The 22354-nt window shown below is 43.7% G+C and overlaps 1 long non-coding RNA gene across 1 annotated transcript; it reads right to left on the reverse strand.

Moving 5' to 3' along the window:
- Nucleotides 1–12661: 12661 nt before the first annotated feature.
- On the reverse strand, nucleotides 12662–20797 carry LOC103882602. Its single transcript, XR_002520824.2, has 4 exons — nucleotides 20619–20797; nucleotides 19984–20043; nucleotides 16873–17117; nucleotides 12662–13163 (listed from the first exon to the last, which is right to left on the reverse strand). It is a non-coding gene; the product is annotated as an uncharacterized LOC103882602 (long non-coding RNA).
- Between the last annotated feature and the right edge of the window lie 1557 nt (nucleotides 20798–22354).

A 22354-nucleotide genomic window follows, 5' to 3' on the forward strand; every position in this document is an offset into this window, starting at 1 on the left:
GCTGACTCCTCTGACACATCTTTCTTTCAGTGGCTCACAAAAAGTAGCTCCTAATGAGTTCCTTTATTGAAACAGAATCTTGCAAATACCACAAGCTGGAACATGCTAGAAATGTCTGCACTTTCACCCGACTGTACTCAAACCTCCCACGCTGTGTGATTTGATGTAATAATGGTTTCTTCAAATCTCCAGCCACATTTTCTCTGAGTCTTCCAGTAGATTTTCTTACAAAAGAATGCATTTCAATTTCTTGCCATAGTGTTTCCTATTTGCTATTTTAACCAGTTTTGCTGTGGTAGGAAGAAAGTGCTTTCTAATTTTTTTTTAAACTTCTGTATTACACATGGAATTGTGAAACATGCTGTTTAACACGCTGTTAAACATTTATCATTAAGCTGAGTGAAATTTTGTATGATCTTGTATTGAGGATCACATGATTTTTAAACACAACTGATAGTATCTAAGGAATAATGTATGCTTTGCTTGAGGTCCAATGATAAAAGATATTAATAATTCAATTATTTTTCTTGATAATGTTAATTATTTTTGCTAACTTTTTGCCAGATCTCTTTTAGCTTGTTATGTGGCTGATGATGAGCTTGCAATAAAGACAGAAATGTTAGCCTTGACATTTGTTTGGGGTTTGCTTGAGCTTGCATTATCTATATTATTTTCAATCCAGTTCCTTGGGCAGAATTTTGTTTGTTTTGTTTTGTTTTAGAGAGACACGGTCTTAATGTGTTGTCTAGGCTGGAGTCCAGTGGTGCGATCACGGGTCACTGCAGACTTGAACTCCTGGTCTCAAGCAATCCTCCCACCTCAGCTTTCTGAGTAGCTGGGACCACAGGTATGTGCCACCATGACTGCTACGTGTGTGTGTGTGTGTGTGTGTGTGTGTGGAGATGGGGCCTCACTATGTTATGCAAGCTGGTCTCAAAATCCTGGCCTCAAGTGATCCTCTTGCCCTGGCCTCCCAAAGTGTTGGGATTACAGGCATGAGCCACCACATTCACCCAGAAAAATGTTAAATTTTAAATTGTGACGTAATTCACATACCATAAAATTCACCTTTTTTTTTTTTTTTTTTTTGAGATGGAGTTTCACTCTTGTTGCCCAGGCTGGAGTGCAATGGCGTGACTTCGGCTCACAGCAACCTCTGCCTCCCAGGTTCAAGCGATTCTCCTGCCTCAGCCTCCCAAGTAGCTGGGATCACAAGCATGCGCCACCACGTCTGGCTAATTTTGTATTTTTAGTAGAGATGGGGTTTCTCCATGTTGGTCACGTTGGTCTCAAACTCCCCACCTCAGGTGATCCACCCGTCTCGGCCTCCTAAAGTGCTGGGATCACAGGCGTGAGCCACCGCCCCCGGCCAAAATTCACCCCTTTAAAGTGTACAGTTGAGGCTGGACACAGTGGCTCATGCCTGTACTCCCAGCACTTTGGGAGCCAGAGGTAGGAGGACCTCTTGAAACCTGGAGCTTGAGACCAGCCTGGGTAACATAGTGAAACCCCATCTCTACAAGAAATACAAAAATTAGCTGGGTGTGGTGGTGCGAGCCTATAGTCCCTGCTACTCGGGTAGCTGAGGTGGAAAGATTTCTTGAGCCTGGGAGGTTGAGGTTGCAGTGAGCTATGATCACACCACCACACCCCATCCTGGGCGACAGAGTGAGACTGTCTCCAAACAAACAAACAAAAAAACCACAAACACCCAAAAACTGTATAGTTCAGCAGCTTTTTGTGTATTCACAGAAGTGTACAAGCATCACCACTAATCTCAGATCATTTTCATCATCTCAGAAAGAAATCTCATACCCATTAGCAGACACTCCCATACGCCCCAGGCCCCGGCAGTCACTCACCTACTTTCTGTCTCTCTGGATCTCCCTCTCCTAGACATTTCATAAAAGTGGAATCATACAATATGTGTGTGTGTGTTTTTTTATTCGGCTTCTAAATTATTTTTTAAAACTTAAAAAAAATTAGATTAAAAAAAAGCCCAGAAGTCTCAATACTGCACCCCCGTCCCCACCAAACCATGGTCCCTTTCCACACTCACCTGGGCTGTGCACAGGCGACTGTGGTTAGAGCACAGCATTGATGCCGTCAGCAGCACAGCCTCAATTTCGATACAATCCAATTACCTCGGCTCAGAGAACAATTTGTTCCGAATAAAGAAGTAAGCAAATCCTTGTTTTGCAAATTTCTGCTGTTGGCCTAGAGAGTGATGGTGCTCCCAAAGATGGGCCAGCAGGGGCTCAAAGCATCCTACTCATTATGCTCTGCGGGAACGCTCCACTGAATGGGGCACATGCGTTTTCAGTAGCATTGTCTTCATGCAGGGAGAACAGAATATTTGTTATCAACGAAGGCTGCAAAAAAGTAAAATATGTACCACCAACAAGCCAATACACCCAAGAAGTGTTCATTTTAGGACTTAGGAGTAAATTCTGGTGGGCATCACACAAAGGAGTTTTAGACTATTTCAGGTCGATGTTAAAGTAAGGCATAAAACTGCTCCCTGAAATTATATATAAGATTATTCTCTACTTTTCTATTCCAGAGGTCTATTTGAAGAGTATGTTGAAGAGCACATTTTTTAGAGACAAATTCTTAGCAATTTTGTTACAAATATTAACATCAAGGAAATAAAAACCATCCTTTCTTCAATGTAAACTTTTAATTTTTTAAATATTTTGTATTTATTTTATTTTATTTATTTTTTGAGATAGCATCTCAGCATTAGTCCGTTCTCCTGCTGCTATAAAGACATACCTGAGACTGGGTAATTTATAAAGGAAAGAGGTTTAAGTGACTCACAGTTCAGCATGGCTGGGGAGGCCTCAGGAAACGTACAATCATGGTGGAAGGGGAAGCAAACACATCCTTCTTCACATGGCAGCAGCAAGGAGAATTGCCGAGCAAATGGGGAAAAACCCATTATAAAACCATCAGATGGCCGGGCATGGTGGCTAACACCTGTAATCCCAGCACTTTGGGAGGCTGAGGTGGGCAGATCACCTGAGGTCTGGAGTTCGAGACCAGCCTGACCAACATGGAGAAACCCTGTCTCTACTAAAAATAGAAAATTAGCCGGGCATGGTGGTGCATGCCTGTAATCCCAGCTACTCGGGAGGCTGAGACAAGAGAATTGCTTGAACTTGGGAGGCAGAGGTTGTGGTGAGCCGAGATCGTGCCATTGCAGTCCAGCCTGGGCAACAAGAGCAAAACTCTGTCTCAAAACAAAACAAAACAAAAACCATCAGATCTCGTGAGAACTCACTATCACGAGAACAGCATGAGGGTACCCACCCTCATGATTCAATTACCTCCCACCGGTCCCTCCCATGACATGTGGAGATTATGGGAACTACAATTCAAGATGAGATTTGGGTGGGGACACAGCCAAACCATATCAGACAGGGTAACACTCTGTCACCTCAGCTAGATGCAGTGGTGCAATCACAGCTCCCTGTGGCCTTGACCTTCCTAGCTCAAGCTATTACCTTCCTTAGCCTCCCAAAGTGCTGGGATTACAGGCATAAGCCACTGGGACTGGCCCAGTGTAAATTTTCTATTAAAGAAGAATACACATATAGAAACTACATAAATCATAAACTTAATATAATTTTCAAAGTTAATATGCTCATGTAAGCAGTACCCAGATCAAAAACAGAGCAGAACCCGTCCCCTAGGATAACCCCTGGCACTCTCTTCCAGTCTCCACCCCTCTAAAACCGTAGATACGATTTGTCTAGTTTTGAACTCGACATCAAAGAGACCAAATGGTACGTGCTCTTTTGTGTCTGGCTTCCATCCTTAACATTATGCTTGGGAGAATCAGCCCAACTGTGACGTGAAGCTGTAGGCAGCTCATTCTCATTGCGAGGAGAACTCTGTTATGTCAATGTATTCACCGTCCTATTGACAATTGGTTACTTTCCGGTTTGTGTTTATCAGAAATAACACTGCCTTGACCATGCCTGTCGATGGCTATTGGTGGACATATAGACTCATACTGAATGTGTTTCTTTTCTTTTTTTTTCCTTTCTGAGACAGGGTCTCACTGTGTCACCCAGGCTGGAGTGCAGTGGTATAATCACCACTCACTGCAGCCTCCACCTCCCGGGCTCAAGCGATCCTCCTGCCTCAGCCTCCCAAGTAGCTGGGACTAAAGTTATATGCCACCGCGTCTGGCTAATTTTTGCATTTTTTGTAGAGATGGGTTTTGGCCATGTTGCCCAGGCTGGTCTTGAACTCCTGAGCTCAAGTGATCCACCTGCCTCAGCCTCCCAAAGTGCTGGAATTACAGGCATAAGCCACTGCACCTGGCCATTGGGTATATTTCTTTTTTTTTTTTTTTTTTTTGAGACGGAGTCTCGCTCTGCCGCCCAGGCTGGAGTGCAGTGGCCGGATCTCAGCTCACTGCAAGCTCCGCCTCCCGGGTTCACGCCATTCTCCTGCCTCAGCCTCCCAAGTAGTTGGGATTACAGACGCCCGCCACCGCGCCCGGCTAGTTGTTTTTTTTTTTTTTTTGAGACAGAGTCTTGCGCTGTGTCACCCAGGCTGGAGTGCAGTGGCGCGATCTCGGCTCACTGCAAGCTCCGCCTCTCAGGTTCACGCCATTCTCCTGCCTCAGCCTCCGAGTAGCTGGGACTACAGGCGCCCGCCACCACGCCCGGCTAGTTTTTTGTATTTTTAGTAGAGACGGGGTTTCACCATGTTAGCCAGGATGGTCTCGATCTCCTGACCTCGTGATCCACCCGCCTCGGCCTCCCAAAGTGCTGGGATTACAGGCTTGAGCCACCGCGCCCGGCCAGTTTTTTGTATTTTTTAGTAGAGACGGGGTTTCACCGTGTTAGCCAGGATGGTCTCAATCTCCTGACCTCGTGATCCGCCCGTCTCGGCCTCCCAAAGTGCTGGGATTACAGGCTTGAGCCACCGCGCCTGGCCCATTGGGTGTATTTCTAAGAGAAGTAGCAAGAAGATAGTTTTTATGTCTGCCTCTCATATGTTTGGTGTCCTCCACCTGAAAATAATTTAAAAACTGAAGAGTGGAGGGCATGGACCACAAAGTTTTAGAGGAAAAGTACAAAGTTACCAAAAAGGCTGTTATTTTCTGTGCGATCTTTACTAATGAACCAGAGTTTAGGGGTGCTGTTGTGTCCAGAAAGTGACCACAGTCAGTGGGCTCTTCCTTCTTCCTAAATTGGGATTTTGTAACAAGATTTAGGAGCTTACTTCATTTGGGAATGGGATGTGACTTGGAAACGTGAGAGGGGACCTGGGAATTCAATCCCCCTTCCTTTTTTTAAGACAGAGTATTGTGCTGTCACCCAGGCTGGAGTGCAGTGGCATGATCTGGGCTCACTGCAACCTCTGTCTCCCGGGTTCAAGCAATTCTCCTGCCTCAGCCTCCCGAACAGCTAGGATCACAGGCATGTACCATCACGCCTGGCTAATTTTTGTATTTTTATTATTTTTTTAATATTTTTTGAGACACAGTCTCACTCTGTTGCCCAGGCCAAAGTGCAGTGGCGCAATCTCTGCTCAGTGCAACCTCCACACTCCCTGGGCTAAAGCGATTCTCCTGCCTCAGCTTCCCAAGTAGCTAAGACTACAGGCATACATGCACCATCATGCCTGGCTGATTTTTGTATCTAGTAGAGACGGGGTTTCACCATGTTAGCCAAGCTAGTCTCAAACTCCCGACCTCAGGTGATCTACCCACCTCGGCCTCCCAAAGTGTTAGGATTAAAGGCGTGAGCCACCATGCCTGGCTTAGGAATTCAATCTCTTAAGAAGATCCTGGAGAAGTCTAATAATTCTCTTCTGAAGGATCCATGAACTTACCAAGGCTTCAACTCATCTCATCTCCTTACATAAAGAGAAAATCTACAGAAAGCATCAAATTGGAGAACAGAACCCACATCCTACAAATGCTTCTTCTCAGCAGGGAGCATGGTCCCTCCCTGACCTCCCTTCCTCTGGGGTAGCATCCTTCACCAGGAATTACTCACACTGACCACGGGCCACCTGTCGCTACTCTTATCTGCTTCTATTATACATCCCTACCATGCCAATTACAGATTTTACTAAGATTTTTTTTCTATTATTTTATTTTGGATCCTGAACAATCAACTGAACTGAAAGAGGTTTTATGTGTGTTTGCTTGAGCAGTTTATTTATTTAGTTTTTAGAGACAGGGTCTTGCTCCATCGCCCAGGCTGGAGTTCAGTGGAGCAATCACAGCTCACTGTAGTCTCGAACTCCTAGACTCAAGTGATTCTCCTGCCTCAGCCTCCTGAGTATCTGGGACTACAGGTGCAACCATCATGCCCTGCTCATTGTTTTATTTTTTGTAGGGACAGAGTCTTGCTATGTTACTCAGGCTGGTCTCAAAACTCCTCGGCTTAAGTGATCCTCCTGCCTCGATCTCCCACAGACCTGGGATTACAGGCGTAAGCCACCATGCCTGGCATGAGCAGTATATTTTTGTCACCTGTTTATTCTGTGATAGGAGGGTAATATATCAAAGAAGAGAAAAACTGTCCTATACAGAAACCACCAGAGGAAGAATTTGCTACTTTCCTGCAGGGCATGAATCATGTCTGTATGACTCATTTTTGCAGAATAACTGGTGAAAGGCCAATGCATAAATAAGTACTTTGTGATGATGATCATGAAAATGATGGATAATAAAAAGATACAAACAGTTCTGACTGCCTTAGAAGGCAGTTGCTGGGCAAATAAAAAATACAGTACTATTTTAATATTCTATTGCATCATTACTTAGTAATCCTTACAAACAGATTTTATTTTATAGTTTCAAATATTTCAAAAAGATGTTCAATGTCATTACAGAAATGCAAATTAAAACACAGTGAGATACTGCTACATCCCTGTTAGAATGGATACAATTTTATTTATTTATTAAAATATTATTATTGTAAATTGACGAACTATAGTTGTATATATTTATGGGCTACAAAGTGATGTTATGATTTACGAGTACAACTTGGGATAATTAAATCAAGTGAATTAACTTCACCTCAAATTTTTTTTGTGGAGAGATCATTGGAAATTTTACTCTCTTAGCAATTTTGAAATGTACCATACACTATTATTAACTAAACTTACTATGCTGTGTAATAGATTGCAAAAATCCCCTTATTTCTCCTGCCTAACAGAGGCTTTGTAGTAGCCTCTGACCATCATTTACCCATTCCCTTCAGCCCCCAGCCTCTGGTTATCATCGTCCTACTCTATGCTTCTATGAGGCCTATTGTTTTAGTTTCCACATTGCATTAGTCAAGGTTCTCTAGAGGGACAGAACTAATAGGATATATATACAATATATGTATGGGGGTTTTTTATGCCATATATATTTATATATAAATAAATATGTGTAACACACACAAAAATAAGATACATATAATATATACGGGATATATATTACAGGATATAATATATCTGAGGATATATTACAGGATACTCAATATATAGGGATATACTCCACAGGATATAATATATCACGAGGATATAATGGATATAATATGCAGGTATATTACAGGATATAATATATACGGGATATATATTACAGGATATAATATATACGGGATATATATATTACAGGATATAATATATACGGGATATATATTACAGGATATAATATATACGGGATATATATTACAGGATATAATATATACTTGAGGATACCATACCTGCTATGGGATATAATATATGTATGTGATATTATTGTGTGGTAGTAGTAATATATATATATGGGAGTCCAAGTATTAACTCCATGATCCATAAGGTCCCACAACAGGCCTTCTGCAAGCCTGAGGCAAAGAGAGCCAGTCGGTTAAAACTGAAGAACCTGGGTCAAAGTTAGGGGCAGGAAGCATCCAGCACGAGAGAAAGATGTAGGCTGGGAGGCTGGGCCAGTCTAGTCTGTTCACATTTTTCTGCCTGCTTTATATTCTAGTCACACTGGCAGCCGATTAGATAGTGCCCACCCAGATTGAGGGTGTCTGCCTTTCCCAGTCCACTGACTCAGATGTGAATCTCCTTTGGCAACACCCTCACAGACATACCCAGGATCAGTACTTTGCATCCTTCAATCCAATCAAGTTGACACTCAGTATCAACCATCACACATATGTAAGTGAGATCATGTGGTATTTGTCTTTCTGTGTGTGGCTTATTACATCTAACATCATGTCTTCTGATCTCTTTTTTTTTTTTTTTTTCTTTTTGAGACTTGTTCCCCAGGCTAGAGTGCAATGGCATGATCTCGGCTCACTGTAACCTCTGCCTCCCAGGTTCAAGCGATTATCCTACCTCAGCCTACTAAGTAGCTGGGATTATAGGCACCCGCCACCACAGCTAAATTTTTTGTATTTTTAGTAGTGACAGAGTTTCACCATGTTGATCAGGCTGGTCTCGAACTCCTGACCTCAGGTGATCCACCTGCCTCTGCCTCCCAAAGTGCTAGGGATTACAGGCGTGAGCCACTGCGTCCTGCCCATGTCTTCTGATGTCATCCATGTTGTTGTTAATGAAAGAATTTCTTTCCTTTTTTAAGGCTAAAATTCCATTGTGGATATGTTACATTTTCTTTATTCGTTCATCTATTGATTCCATAATTTGGCTAGTGTAAATAGTGCTGCAGTGAAAATGAGAGTGCAGACATCTCTTTGACATACTGATTTCAAATCTTTTGGGTAAATACCCAGAAGTGAGAATGCTGGATCACTATTTTTAAAATTTTATTTTATTTATTTTATTTTGTTTTTTTGAGACCGAGTCTTGCTCTGTCACTCAGGCTGGAGTGCAGTGGCGTGATCTTGGCCCATTGCAACCTCTGCCTCCTGGGTTCAAGCAATTCTCCTGCCTCAGCCTCCTGAGTAGCTGGGACTGTAGGAATGCGCCACCACACCCAGCTAATTCTTTTTTTTTTTTTTTTTTAGTAGAGATGGGATTTCGCCATGTTAGTCAGGCTGGTCTCAAACTTCTGACCTCAAGTGATCCGCCTGCTTTGGCCTTCAAAAGTGCTAGGATTACAGGTATAAGCCATCATGCCCAACCCGGATCACAATTTTAAATAACAAGTGTGTTGGTAGGGATGTGGAGAAACTAGAATCCTCATATATATTATTGGTGGAAATGTATAAACAGTACAACCATTTTGGAGAACAATCTGGCAGTTTCAGTAAAAAGTTAAAACTGGCTGGGCACAGTGGCTCGCACCTGTAATCCTAGCACTTTGGGAGGCTGAAGCAGGAGGTTTGCTTGAGTCCAGGAGTTCAGACCAACCTGGGAAACATATGGAGACCCCATCTCTACAATTTTTTTTTTTTTTTTTTGAGACGAAGTCTTGCTCTGTCACCAGGCTGGAGTGCCGTGGCATGATCTTGGCTCTCTGCAACCCCTGCCTCCTGGGTTCAAGCAATTCTCCTGCCTCAGGCTCCTGAGTAGCTGGGATTACAGGTGTGTGCTACCATGCCCAACTAATTTTTGTATTTTTAGTAGAGACAGGATTTCACCATGTTGGCCAGGATGGTCTCTATCTCTTGACCTCGTGATCCACCCACCTCGGCCTCCCAAAGTGCTGGGATTACAGGCATGTGCCACTGTGCCTGGCCAAAAAAAAATTTTTTTTAATTAGCCAGGCATGGTGGTGAGTCCTGTAGTCCCAGGTAGGATGTTCACTTGAGTCCGGGAGGTCAAGACTGGAGCAAGCCATGATAGCAACCCTGCACTCCAGCCTGAGTGATAAAGTATGGCCCTGTCTGAAAGAAAAAAAAAAGTTTAACATAAATCAACCATAGTCTCTTGTAGGAATATATCAACTGTTTGTTTATTCATTCTATTACTGATGTACATTTGTATTGCTTCCAGGGTTTTTGGCTGTTATGAATAACGCTGCTATGAACACATTAGGGTTTGTTTGTTTTTTGTGCCATAGAACCTAGCAATTCCACTCCTAGGGATCTACCCAAGACAAACAAAAACATTAGTCCACACAAAGACATGTATGTTTGTTCGTAGTAGCTCTTTTCATAATAATCTAACACTGGAAATAATCCAAATATACATTAACTGGTGAATGGATAAATAAAATGTGGTATATCCATACAATGGGATGTCATTCAGTAATCAGAAGAGATGAAGTATTGATACATGTGAAAACACGAGTGGACCTTGGAAGCAGTGTGCTAAGTGGGAGAAACCAGACATAACAGACTGCATTGTATGAGTCCATTTTTTTTTTTAATTTTAATTTTTTTTTTTTTTTTGAGACGGAAGCTCACTGTCATCCAGGGTGGAGTGCAGTGGCATGATCTCAGCTAACTGCAACTTCCACCTCCTGGGTTCCAGCGATTTTCGTGCCTCAGCCTCCCAAGTGGCTGGGATTACAGGAACCCGCCACCATGCCTGGCTAATTTTTGTATTTTTAGTAGAGATGGGGTTTCACCATGTTGGCCAGGCTGGTCTTGAACTCCTGACCTCGTGATTCACCCACCTCGGCCTCTCAAAGTGCTGGGATTACAGGCGTGAGCCACTGCGCCTGTCTGTATGAGTCCATTTATATAAAACATCCACAGAAAGGCAAATTTCTAGTGACAGAAAACAAAATAGTTGTTGTTTAGTGCTGGGAGTGGGAGCAAGGATTAACTGTAAATCAGCACAAGAAAACTTTTTGGGGTGATGGAAATATTCTAAAACTGGATTATGGTATTAGTTACATAATTCTAGAAATGCACTAAAATCTTTGAAATGTACAGTGCCAATGGGTGAATATATAGTATAGAAATTACATCCCAATAAGTTGTTTTTTTTAAAGCATAGACTCTTATATTTAGACAATATTTGTATCTTTTATTTAGCTACTCAGTCACTACAGGAACAATACATTTTTTGGGGGGTGGAGAGCATGACAAAGTTTAAATTTTTAAGAAGTAACCTAAAGGAAAACATTCTAAAGAAATCTTTCGGTTTCTTCCCTGAGACCTCTTAGTTTTTTACTCTCCTTGGTTTATCCATTAAAGCCCTGTCTTCTGAAGATGTGCAGTGACCTCTGAGTCATCAATCACTTAGAGGTAAAGAGGTCCCAGGTGTACTTTTAGAATAATGGGTTCAATTCCAAAGTAACACACGAAGGGAGGACCTATTGTCTAGATCCAGGTCATCAGTAGGCTAGACCTTCCTGTCCTGCATTCAAAGTGAGTATCTGGAATTACTTGAAACTCCAAGATTAGGTTGTTAAACAACATGGTAAGACCAATAGCCAAATATAAGTTAGGTGTAAGACTGAGGGCTTCAGACGTCAACAATACCAAACCATGATAGTCACCACTGTCATCAAGTGGGCTCTCTCCAGATGTATCAACAGTTCACCTGGAAATTCATCATTTTCCATAATTTTCTACAATAATATACTGGTCCCTAGCAACAGTTACAGTTACCATATAGATGATTAAAAGACACTAAATTTTTTTATTTTAAAATGCAGTTTTTATCAACATACAACAGATACAGAAAAGCAAGCATATCATAAGTGCTCAATGAATTTTCAAAGGTAACATCCCTTCTATAACACCAACAAGCGTGAGAAATAGATCACCATCACCCTGGAAGCCCCTCCAAGCCCCTCCCAGCTACGACACTTACTCTCTTCCTCAAAGATAACCACTATTCTGACTCTTCACACCATACATTTGTTGCCCAGTTCTGAACTTTATATAAATGGAATCAACCATACTCTATGCACTCATTTTTGTCTGGTTTATTTTACACTGTACATAAATCAACCATAGTCTCTTGTAGGAATATATCAACTGTTTATTTATTCATTCTATTATTGATGTACATTTGTATTGCTTCCAGGGTTTTTGGCTGTTATGAATAATGCTGCTATGAACACTTTAGGGTTTGTTTTTTTTTTTGTGCGTATCTGTTTCTGTTGAGAATATATCTGGGAGTGGATGTTGGCTGCTAGGGTATGTGTATGGTTAGCTTTAGTATACATCATTTTATTTTTGCCAAAATCTAGAAAGCCACTTGAAGTGACGTAAGTGTAAACACACCTAAATGGAGAAATTTCCTAAATGTAAATACACATTCATTCTTCATCAGAACTGACCCAAGCAAACACTGTCACAGGCAGGACAACTGAGTATCAGTCACGAAGTTAGTGGAGTGTGATGTCTCACCAACATCAATTCGTGGGGTTTGGGCCTTGGGAAGTGAGCCCCACATGAACTTCCTGGCACTCCTGCCAGCTCCCTTTAGTGGAGTGTGGATGAACAAGGCTCATAGCCCTGCCTTCACTTTGATACAATGAAAAACCTTAGGTGTGTTCAATTTTCCCCTAAGGTCTGGAAATCAATTTATCTTTTTTCCTTTTTTTTCTTTTCTTTTGTCTTCTTTTCTTTTCTTTTTTTGTAGACAAGGTCTGTCACCCAGGCTGGAGTGCAGTGGTGCATTCTTGGCTCACTGCAGCCTCATCCTCCTGAGTTCAAGTGATCCTCCCACATCAGCCTCCCGAGTAGCTGGGACAAGAGGCATGTGCCACCACGCCTGGCTGATTTTTGTATTATTATTATTATTATTATTATTATTATTTATAGAGTCAGGGTTTCACTATGTTGTCCAGGCTGGTCTCAAACTCCTGGGCTCAAGGGATCCACCTGCCTTGGCCTCCCAAAGTGCTGGAATTTTACAACTTATTTTTCTTTAAAAAACAAAAAAGCCCGGTGTAATTATTAGCACACAGTACCAGGCTGAGTCGCTCAGTTCCTGGAGGACACTTGTCTGCTGCTTTTGGGAACTTGGTGGTCCTTTCCTTCCGGGCAGGGCTAAAAGCTCTTGCCTGTGACTGGTTCTTCCTGGTGGCTGTGGGCTCATAATCTACCTCGTGTCAGAATCCACCTCTGATAGGATTTGAAGCCAGGGCACCTGGATTCAGCTCACAATGCTTCTAGTAGAATATTTTCATGGCCCAGGCTAATCTGAATAATCCAGTGTTTGTTCCCAGTGAAACTTTCCAGGGAGTTTCTCCATCTGTTTCACTTCATGGTCTCTGAACTGGGTGTCCACTTGGGTTTCAGGAAGACTTTCTGTGAACATGAGGATCCCTTTGGCTTGCCGCCTATCTGTGGAAGTTGAAGCGTTAGTCAGAATTCCAACCTCAGAGCCTTTTACACCCTAATGGGACAGGCTGCAGAGAGGGCTCTATCTTGTTTTCTTTTAAATTCTCTTTAAATTTTGATTCCTTCTGTAGCTGCTTGTTCTCTTCCATGTCTCTGGGGCATTTGTTAGTATACAGAAGAAACAGCTTCTTGAATAATGTCCATTATAGCTTTGTATTTAAATAACAAACAAAGACTTCCTCCCTCTGCCTTCCCCTTCCCTCCCCTTTCCTCCCCTTCCCTTCCCTTCCCGTCTCACAGGGCTTGCTCTGTTGCCCAGGCTCTAGTACACTGGTGTGATCATAGCTCACTGCAGCCTAGAGCTCCTAGGCTCATGCAATCCTCCTGCCTCAGCCTCCCAAGTAGCTGGAAGTAGAGGCACGCACCACCACGCTCAGCTAATTTTTAAATTTTATTTTTTAATAAACAGGATGTCTTGCTATGTTGCCCAGGCTAGTATTGAACTCCTGGCTTCAAACAATCTTTCTGCCTCTGCCTCCTAAAGTTCTAGGATTACAAACATGAACCACTGCACCCGGCCTATTTTATTTCTCTTCTACCATACTTCAAGGCTGCACATAGAGCAGCTGCAATGCTGGCTTTTAGCACTGGAGAAATTACCATATGCTCCTTACTTTCTGGTTTTGCTTGCTTTAAAAGTTGCTACAACTTTTGACATTCTTATTTGCTGGTGGTAGAGAAGAACTTATATTCTCCAAGCTCAGATGTGCTTCCTGAATTTGGCCCTACTTTTCACGTTTTTATAAACCATTGACATGTACTAAAACCACTCGGGGCATGACTCGTGAAAAACTTGTCATTTGTCATATGGCAAATATTCACTACAAACAGATATAGAACAACCAATCACCTACTTGCTTAGGTTTAAAATGGAAAGAAATTATTTTGGATTCTATATTTTGGGATAACTTAACGTTTTAAAAGTATTACTTATTGCAGGCTGGGCACAGTGTCTCATGCCTGTAATCCTACCACCAAGGCAGGTGAATCACTTGAGTTCAGGAGTTCAAGACCAGCCTGGGCAATATAGCAAAACCTGATCTTTACAAAAAATACAAAAATTAGCCAGGCGTGGTGGTGTGTGCCTATAGTCCCAGCAACTTGGGAGGCTGAGGGAGGATCGTTTGAGCCTGGGAGACGAAGGCTGTGGTGAGCTGATATCGTGCCACTGCACTCCAGCCTGGGCAACAGAACGAGACCCTGTCTCAAAAAAAGGAATATTGTTTATTGATTGTATAAGATGCGATACAATGAACACAAATCACTCAGCATTAGGAGGCTAATTAGGCAATATGAGGGGGAATGGCTTTATCAAGAGACCAATTTTCTCAGATTTTAGGTCAGTTTCGGGATATGTTTGGGATGACCCTTATATGGGTGACTTAGGTAACTTTTTGATTGTTGTTACCAGTTTTCATTCATTCTTTTTTTTTTAAATAGCTGTATTGAGATAGAATTCACATACTTTATAATTCACCCATTTAAAGGATACAATTCAATAGTTTTTAGTATTTTCACTGATACATGCAATCATCACCACAGTCAATTTTAAAACATTTCATCACTTCAAAAGAGAAACCTTTTGATGGGTACAGCACACCAACATGGCACATGTATACATATGTAACAAACCTACACGTTGTGCACATGTACCCTAGAACTTGAAGTATAATTAAAAAAAAAAGGAAGAAAAGCATCCTGGCCCAACATTATGCACTTCCCTCTTTTACTTGTTGAATCCTAAAGAAACAAATGTCTCCTGTTCCTTTGTTTAAATGAAATGCCAAAACCATCACCCTTTCTCCTTTTTCACACTCTTCTGCCAGTTCTTAAAAAGTGACCATGAAAATGAGCACAATTATTTTTCCACACACAGGAGAAGACCGCAAAGCTCATCCTAATAGTTGTTTCGTTTGTCAGTTATTTAAGTCACCCAAAGTACTTTCAGCATGACCTGAACTTCACCAAGCATGTCACCTCAGACAAGCCATCACAATGGTCCTTTTAGTTTTTGTCTCATATAGTCAACAACAAAACATTTAAAATATGACAAGAAGATAACATTAGGTAGAGTAAAAATAACATATAAAGCTTCAATTTCCTTTTGGCTGGGCGAGGTGGCTCACGCCTGTAATTCCAGCACTTTAGGAGGCTGAGGCAGGTGGACCTGAGGTCAGGAGTTCGAGACCAGCCTCACCAACATGATGGGACCCCCCATCTCTACTAAACATATAAAAAATTAGCTGGGCATGGTGGTGGGTGCCTGTAATCCCAGCTACTCGGGAGGCTGAGGCAGAACTGCTTGAACCAGGGAGGCAGAGGTTGCAGTGAGCTGAGATTGTGCCACTGCACTCCAGCCTGGGCCAGAAGAGCAAAACTCCGTCTCAAACAAACAAAACCTCCCAAAACTTCAAGACAGCTTCTAGATAGCCAAGGCTGACCTAGTTGTTATTGGAGAACAAGCTCTTCAAAATTCTGATTCAAATAAAAGAAAACATTATTTTGTATTAGCCAAAGAAGTACATTGATTTAACCACATTGGCAGTGACATCCAAGCTCACAATAGGTTTTTGCTTTTGCAACTTCTCCAGGAAGGACAGATATTCAGCTCTCATTTGGAATCAGCCTGCGAAGAATTCCTATCAAGGTTCTCACTTGTCCTACTGCAAACACCTTTGGGGCCTATGCCCCAATTATTTCTCTCTTTTTCAAGGACTGTCCCCCAGTGCAAGCGGGAAGCCAACCAGGGAACACAGCTGAGCCTATAATACAAACATCGAGGAGCTACGATAGACAGACACATTTGGCCATAAGGACTGGGGAGCAGAGACAGTTGATCTGTAGTGGGACATGAAATGAAACAGCTGTGGTTGGAGGAACAGAGATGAGCAGCTGAGAGACCTTTTAGCTAGCTATTAGGATGGTGCAAAAGTCATAGACGATTTTGCCACTAAAAGTAATGGCAAAATCTGCAATGACTTTTGCACCAACCTAACAGTTACTTGCTCGTTTGTATTTCTGATCCCAGCTGCCTTCCTGACATGGGTTGCATGAGAGACGCTTGCGTCTTTGAAACAACAACAAGAATAATACTTATATAATCACGTAACACTTGTTGAATCCTTCCTACGCACCATGTGCTGGTCTGAGTATTTTGTTCGTTTCATCCTCACAACAGCCCTGTGACATAACTACCATTTTCATCACCATTTGACAGCTGAGGATACTGAAGTGCACGTGATTGATAACTTGCTCAACTCTCATAGGGGCCCCTTGGGGACCAGTATCCGGGTCCCTAGGGCTCTGTGGGTGGCATCCAGGAGAGGTGGCCTTGCCAGAGGATGCTGAGGGAGAAGCAGGGACCACAGAGCTGTGTATTAGCCTGAGGGAGGTCCCCAGAGGTGGAACAAGGGCATGCCTCCAGGTAAATGAGCATTCCTCAAGTAAGCGTTAGTGTCACTGTTCTGTCCTCACTGCCACCCACTGTCCTCCCCATCAGTGGGCTGGAAAGGACAGGTCTGGAGCCAGAGAGGGGGTCTGTGGTTACAGCCTCTCCCCTCAGCAGGCCTGGGTGAGGGCCTCCTGGCCTGGGGCCTCGGGGTAGCGATGCTGTCCCTCCTGCCACAGCCTTTGCAAAGTTGTCCCCTCTCACCTGACAGCTCTGGAGGCAGGCCTGAGCAGGTGGAGCGGCAGCTGAGGTGGGCGGCTGTCAGTTGCTGCAGGCGGCTCTGGGGAATGGTGCTGGGCATTCCTTCTTCCACAGAGCTGAGTGTGGTTGATTCCACCGAGGATGGCCAGGCAGCCTCATCATACCGGAAGGAGTGGTTGGAAATTTAGTGTCGAGCTGCCCAGGGCCATGAAGGTGGCGGTGGCCACACATTCAAAAGCTGAGGTACCCTGGGGAAGAACAAACAGACAACTCACTAATCCACTTAAAACCCTGAGCTAGGCCAGGTGCAGTGGCTCACGCCTGGAATCCCAGCACTTTGGGAGGCTGAGGTGGGTAGATCAGTTGAGGTCAGGAGTTTGAGACCAGCTGGCCAACATGGAAAAACCCTGTCTCTACTGAAAACACAAAAATTAGCCAGGCATGGTAGGGCACGCCTGTAATACCAGCTACTCGGGAGGCTAAGGCAGGAGAATCACTTGAACTCGGGAGGTGAAAGTTGCTGTAAGCCAAGACTGCACCACTGCACTCCAGCCTGGGCAACAAAGTGAGACTCTCTCTCAAAAAAACCAAACCAAAACAAAACCCTGAGCTGAAACCAACGCAGACTTACATTTCAAATAGTACGGAAACTGGCATGGGGCCAGGTTTGCCAGGCCACCTGCATAGTCTGTTTGCATGGGCCGGCTTGGCCCTGAGGTCTTCAGGTGGGTGACTATCTCGAGAATGGGCTGAGGACATCCTGAGACTTGCCTGGAAGGACCTGGCTGGGGACACCGACCACCCCGAGAGTCAGCCCCAGGGTCCTCCTCCCCCAGGGATGACCCGGCCTGTTTGCTTTTCTGAGTCAGTTTCCCTGTGACCGTCCCTTTTCCCTCTGCTCTGGGGGTGCAGTAGCCAGCCTTCTCTGTTCACAGCTGCCATCAGCCTCTGGTCTCTTGGGGACTGCTCCGCTCCACAACCAGAGCTGCCTGAGGAAGAGATTTGAGGCCCTTGCCCCTACTACCTTCTGTCCTGGACCAGATGCATCAGGCAGAACCATGTGCAATGCTGATATGTGACCACTTTGACCTATGAAAATGACTTTCCCATAGGTCAGTTTGGATATAGTCTTTTTTCTTTTCTTTCTTATTTATTTATTTATTTACTTATTTATTTATTTTTTATGAGACAGTGTCTCGCTCTGCCACCCAGGCTGGAGCGCAGTGGTGTGATCCGGGCTCATTGCAATTTCTGCCTCCCAGGTTCAAGTAATTCTCCTGCCTCAGCTCCCCAAGTAGCTGAGACTACAGGCGCACACCACCACACCTGATTAATTTTTCTATTTTTGGTAGAGACAGGGTTTTGCCATGTTGCCCAGGCTGGTCTCGATTTCCTGAGCTCAAGCGATCTACCTGCCTCAGCCTCCCAAAGTGCTGGGATTACAGGCGCGAGTCACCGTGCCTGGCCTGGATATAGTCTTTTTTGTTTGAAATATCTTCCTACTAATTGTGATAGGAAAATAAACAGAAAGAAACAAAAATAAAAATAGTGGGCACACAGACTCTCTAGAGATGGGAAAGCATATATTTTTTCTGTCTGGGCCTGCCTTTTCTGGGCCCTTTTATTAACAGGGAACTTTGTGGCTGGGCACGGTGACTCATGCCTGTAATCCCAGCACTTTGGGAGGCGGAGGTGTGCAGATCACCTGAAGTCACGAGTTCAAGACCAGCCTGCCCAACATGGTGAAACCCCGTCTCTACTAAAAACACAAAAATTAGCTGGGTGTGGTGGCACACACCTGTAATCTCACTTACTTGGGAGGCTGAGGCAGGAGAATCGCTTGAACCCAGGAGGCAGAGGTTGCAGTGAGCCGAGAGCACGCCATTGCACTCCAGCCTGGGTGACAAGAGCGAAACTCCGTCTCAAAAAAAAAAAAAAAAAAAAAATCGCATGATCATCTTGATAGATGCAGAAAAAGCATTAGACAAAATCCAGCACCCTTTATGATTAAAACTCTCAGAAAAATCAGCATACGAGGGACATACCTCAATGTAATAAAGGCCATCCACAGCCCACATAGTACTGAACGGGAAAAAAGTTGAAAGCATTTCCTCTGAGAACTGGAACAAGACAAGGATCTTCACCCTCACCACTCCTCTTCAACATTGTAATGGAAGTCCTAGCCAGAGCAATCAGACAAGAGAAAGAAATAAAGGGCAGTCTGGGTGCGGTAGCTCACGCCAGTGATCCCAGCACTTTGGGAGGCCAAGGTAGGCGGATCACGAGGTCAGGAATTTGAGACCTGCCTGACCAACATGGTAAAACCCCCTATCTACTAACAATACTAAAAATACAAAAATCAAGGGTATTTGTGTGGTCGATGTGCTTCATTAGTGCCTTTTTTTTGAGACGGAGTTTTGCTGTTGTCACTGAGGCTGTAGAGCAATGGCGTGATCTTGGCTCACTGCAACCTCCGCCTCCTGGGTTCAAGTGATTCTCCTCCCTCAGCCTCCCCAGTAGCTGGGATTACAGGCACCCACCATCACGCCCGGCTAATTTTTGTATTTTTAGTAGAGACGGGGTTTTGCCATGCTGGTCAGGCTGGTCATGAGCCATTAGTGCCTTTCAATCACTAAGTTATTTGGTTCATGACATTGTCTTGATTAACCCAACAGAAAAAAATCTGATTTAGTCCAACACACGAACTACCACTCATCTTATTGGTGACAAGAAGCTCCTGATAAGGATGGGCTGAAGAGGTGAAAATGAGGGCAAGTTTTGGGATTTAACTTCACTGAAACCATTTTCTTTGAAGGACTGGATATCTGATCTGATGTCGTTTACTTCAGGTCTTTGAACAAATCATTACACAGGTATGTTTGGGAAGGAAGGAGTTAAGTCTGAAAAGTGCTTGATTCAGGATTTGTTTTGGAATCACTTATCTACTGGGTTGCTGACAGCAATAAACATTTTCTAAATACCTAAAGGAAAGAAAGTAGAGTATCACCCAGTGAGAAGGTGGCAGGTGAAACTTGGTTATTTCTTTATATTAGTTCAGCTGAATGTTAGAGTTAAAAAAAAACCCTACAACAAAACAAAACAGATACAAGTTACCTTTTAAATTTGTCATGCATCTGTCACTGGTGTGTGATCCTTTATAGTGTCCAAGACAGCCTATGGAACATATTTATTTTGTAAAATAAAGTTCAAAAAGGCAAAGAGATCATCAACTTAGACCAAACATGCAATAACTCCTGTAAATGGATTGTCAGCAGGCATTGACATACATTCTCTATTTTGGCCAGGAAGAGGTGGAGTTATTCTCAAGGTTAAGTAAAGGTCATCTCTCTCTGCCATACTGCCACTCAGCAGTGATGGAAAAGCAAAGCCTGAAGTTGGGTACCGGGAAATTTCACTTGGGAGACGGATGGCCCAGTCTGTCTGTGCACTCAGGTCATCTCGGTTAGTTTTCCCATAATTGTACTAGATTAGCAGTCAAGTGAAATGCCAGATTCATCACTGATAGAATCTCTGTCCTGGGTTGACAGTCCTTTAATTTGTGTGCCTTTGTGGCCAGAGGCCATTATTTCTAATTGCCTTTTTGTCCTGTAGCAGTTCATCTATCTTTCACACACACCAAATTTAATCTTCATGTTAGACAATGATGGGGAATTTGGGCTGAAGTCGTTATCAAATGAGTTTCATAAACTTTAGTAACCTCAGGGGAAAAAAAATCTTAAAAAACTTACCAAAATTTGAAAATAGTAAACAATGGTGGCTTTCTAGTAATTTAAGGTTGTTACAGGATCTCCATATTGATAATTCAAAATTTCTGGGTCAATGATTTGACTCCTAAATGTAAGAAAGAAAAGTTTATACTTCTTTTATTGTACCTACAGTTTAATTATAACACATCTGATGATTTCTTTTTTTTAGGCGGAGTCTTGCTCTGTCGCCCAGGCTGGAGTGCAGTGGCCGGATCTCGGCTCACTGCAAGCTCCGCCTCCCGGGTTCACGCCATTCTCCTGCCTCAGCCTCCCGAGTAGCTGGGACTACAGGCGCCCGCCACCTCGCCCGGCTAGTTTTTTGTATTTTTTAGTAGAGACGGGGTTTCACTGTGTTAGCCAGGATGGTCTCGATCTCCTGACCTCGTGATCCGCCCGTCTCGGCCTCCCAAAGTGCTGGGATTACAGGCTTGAGCCACCGCGCCCGGCCTACATCTGATGATTTCTGATAGGAATGTCTCAATTTTTTTTTTCTTCTTCACTCAACAACCATATATATATTGTAGCTGCCCTGAGTTAGGCACTGGGACCCAAGATGAATCAATCAAGTCCCTGTGAAGACAAATGAAACAGCCAAGTCTGCCTTTGGACCAGGGTGTGTACCATAGGGTACATTCAGAGAGAAATGGAAGCCCATCTGGGGGTGCGGGTGGGGTTAGGGAACATGCAGTGAGCAGCAGCAAGACCATGGGACAGGCTCTGTGAATACCAGGAGTTTCACCCACTCCACCTGATTCAGCCCTGGGGATAATGGAGAGAGGAGTCTCCATCTAACAGGTGAGGAAACAGAGGATTAGGGGGATTAGGATTAGTTTGGCTCTGTGTCCCCACCCAAATCTCATCTTGTAGCTCCCATAATTCCCATATGTGGGAGAGACCAGTGGGAAATAATTGAATCATGGAGGTGGGTCTTTCCCATGCTGTTCTCATGATAGTGAATTAATCTCATGAGATCTGATGGTTTTAAAAACGGGAGGTTTGATGCACAAGCTCTCTCTCTTCACCTGCTGCCAGCCATGTAAGACCTGACTTGCTCCTCCTTGCTTTCTGCCATGATTGTGAGGCTTCCCCAGCCATGTGGAACTGTAAGTCCACTAACCCCTTTTCCTATACAAATAAAGGCTCAGGTATGTCTTTATCAACAGCATGAAAACTAACTATTACAGGGGGTGAACACTCCCATGGCCTCACACAGCAAGAAGGAAACCATGGGAACACTTGAGACCCAGTGTCCAGATCTGTGAGTTGAGTTGGTCCAGCTGAGCTGGGGTGATGGGAAGCGGAACTGCACAAAGGTCCCAGTTGCCCAGCCGACCAGGACAGAAAATGCTGAACTGTGAAACTATTTGGGGATTTGTCTTTTTTTTTTTATGGAAAGGACTTTTCTGCACATCTGTTCACTTTCCTGCCCATGCCAGCAGCTCAGCGGCCCCATTTTTCGGGTGAACGTTGCAGGCATGGTATAAAACCCATTCCATTTCCCGCATTGACTTTGCACAGGCCCCATGGTCTCTTTTCTCTCAGATTCTTCACATGGCTGTCGTGAAGAGGGGTGGAAGAAAAGTTTACATTCCAACCTTCAGAGACAAGGCAGCCAAATTATGCCAAGGCCCTCTGTCCCTCCATCTGTCCATCCGACTGTCCATCCATTAGAGCCAGGGCAAGCAGCATAGGGCTCTGGGTGGACAGCCCCCAAGATA

The sequence above is a fragment of the Papio anubis genome, chromosome 4, assembly GCF_008728515.1.
Source record: "Papio anubis isolate 15944 chromosome 4, Panubis1.0, whole genome shotgun sequence".
Classification (NCBI taxonomy): domain Eukaryota; kingdom Metazoa; phylum Chordata; class Mammalia; order Primates; family Cercopithecidae; genus Papio; species Papio anubis.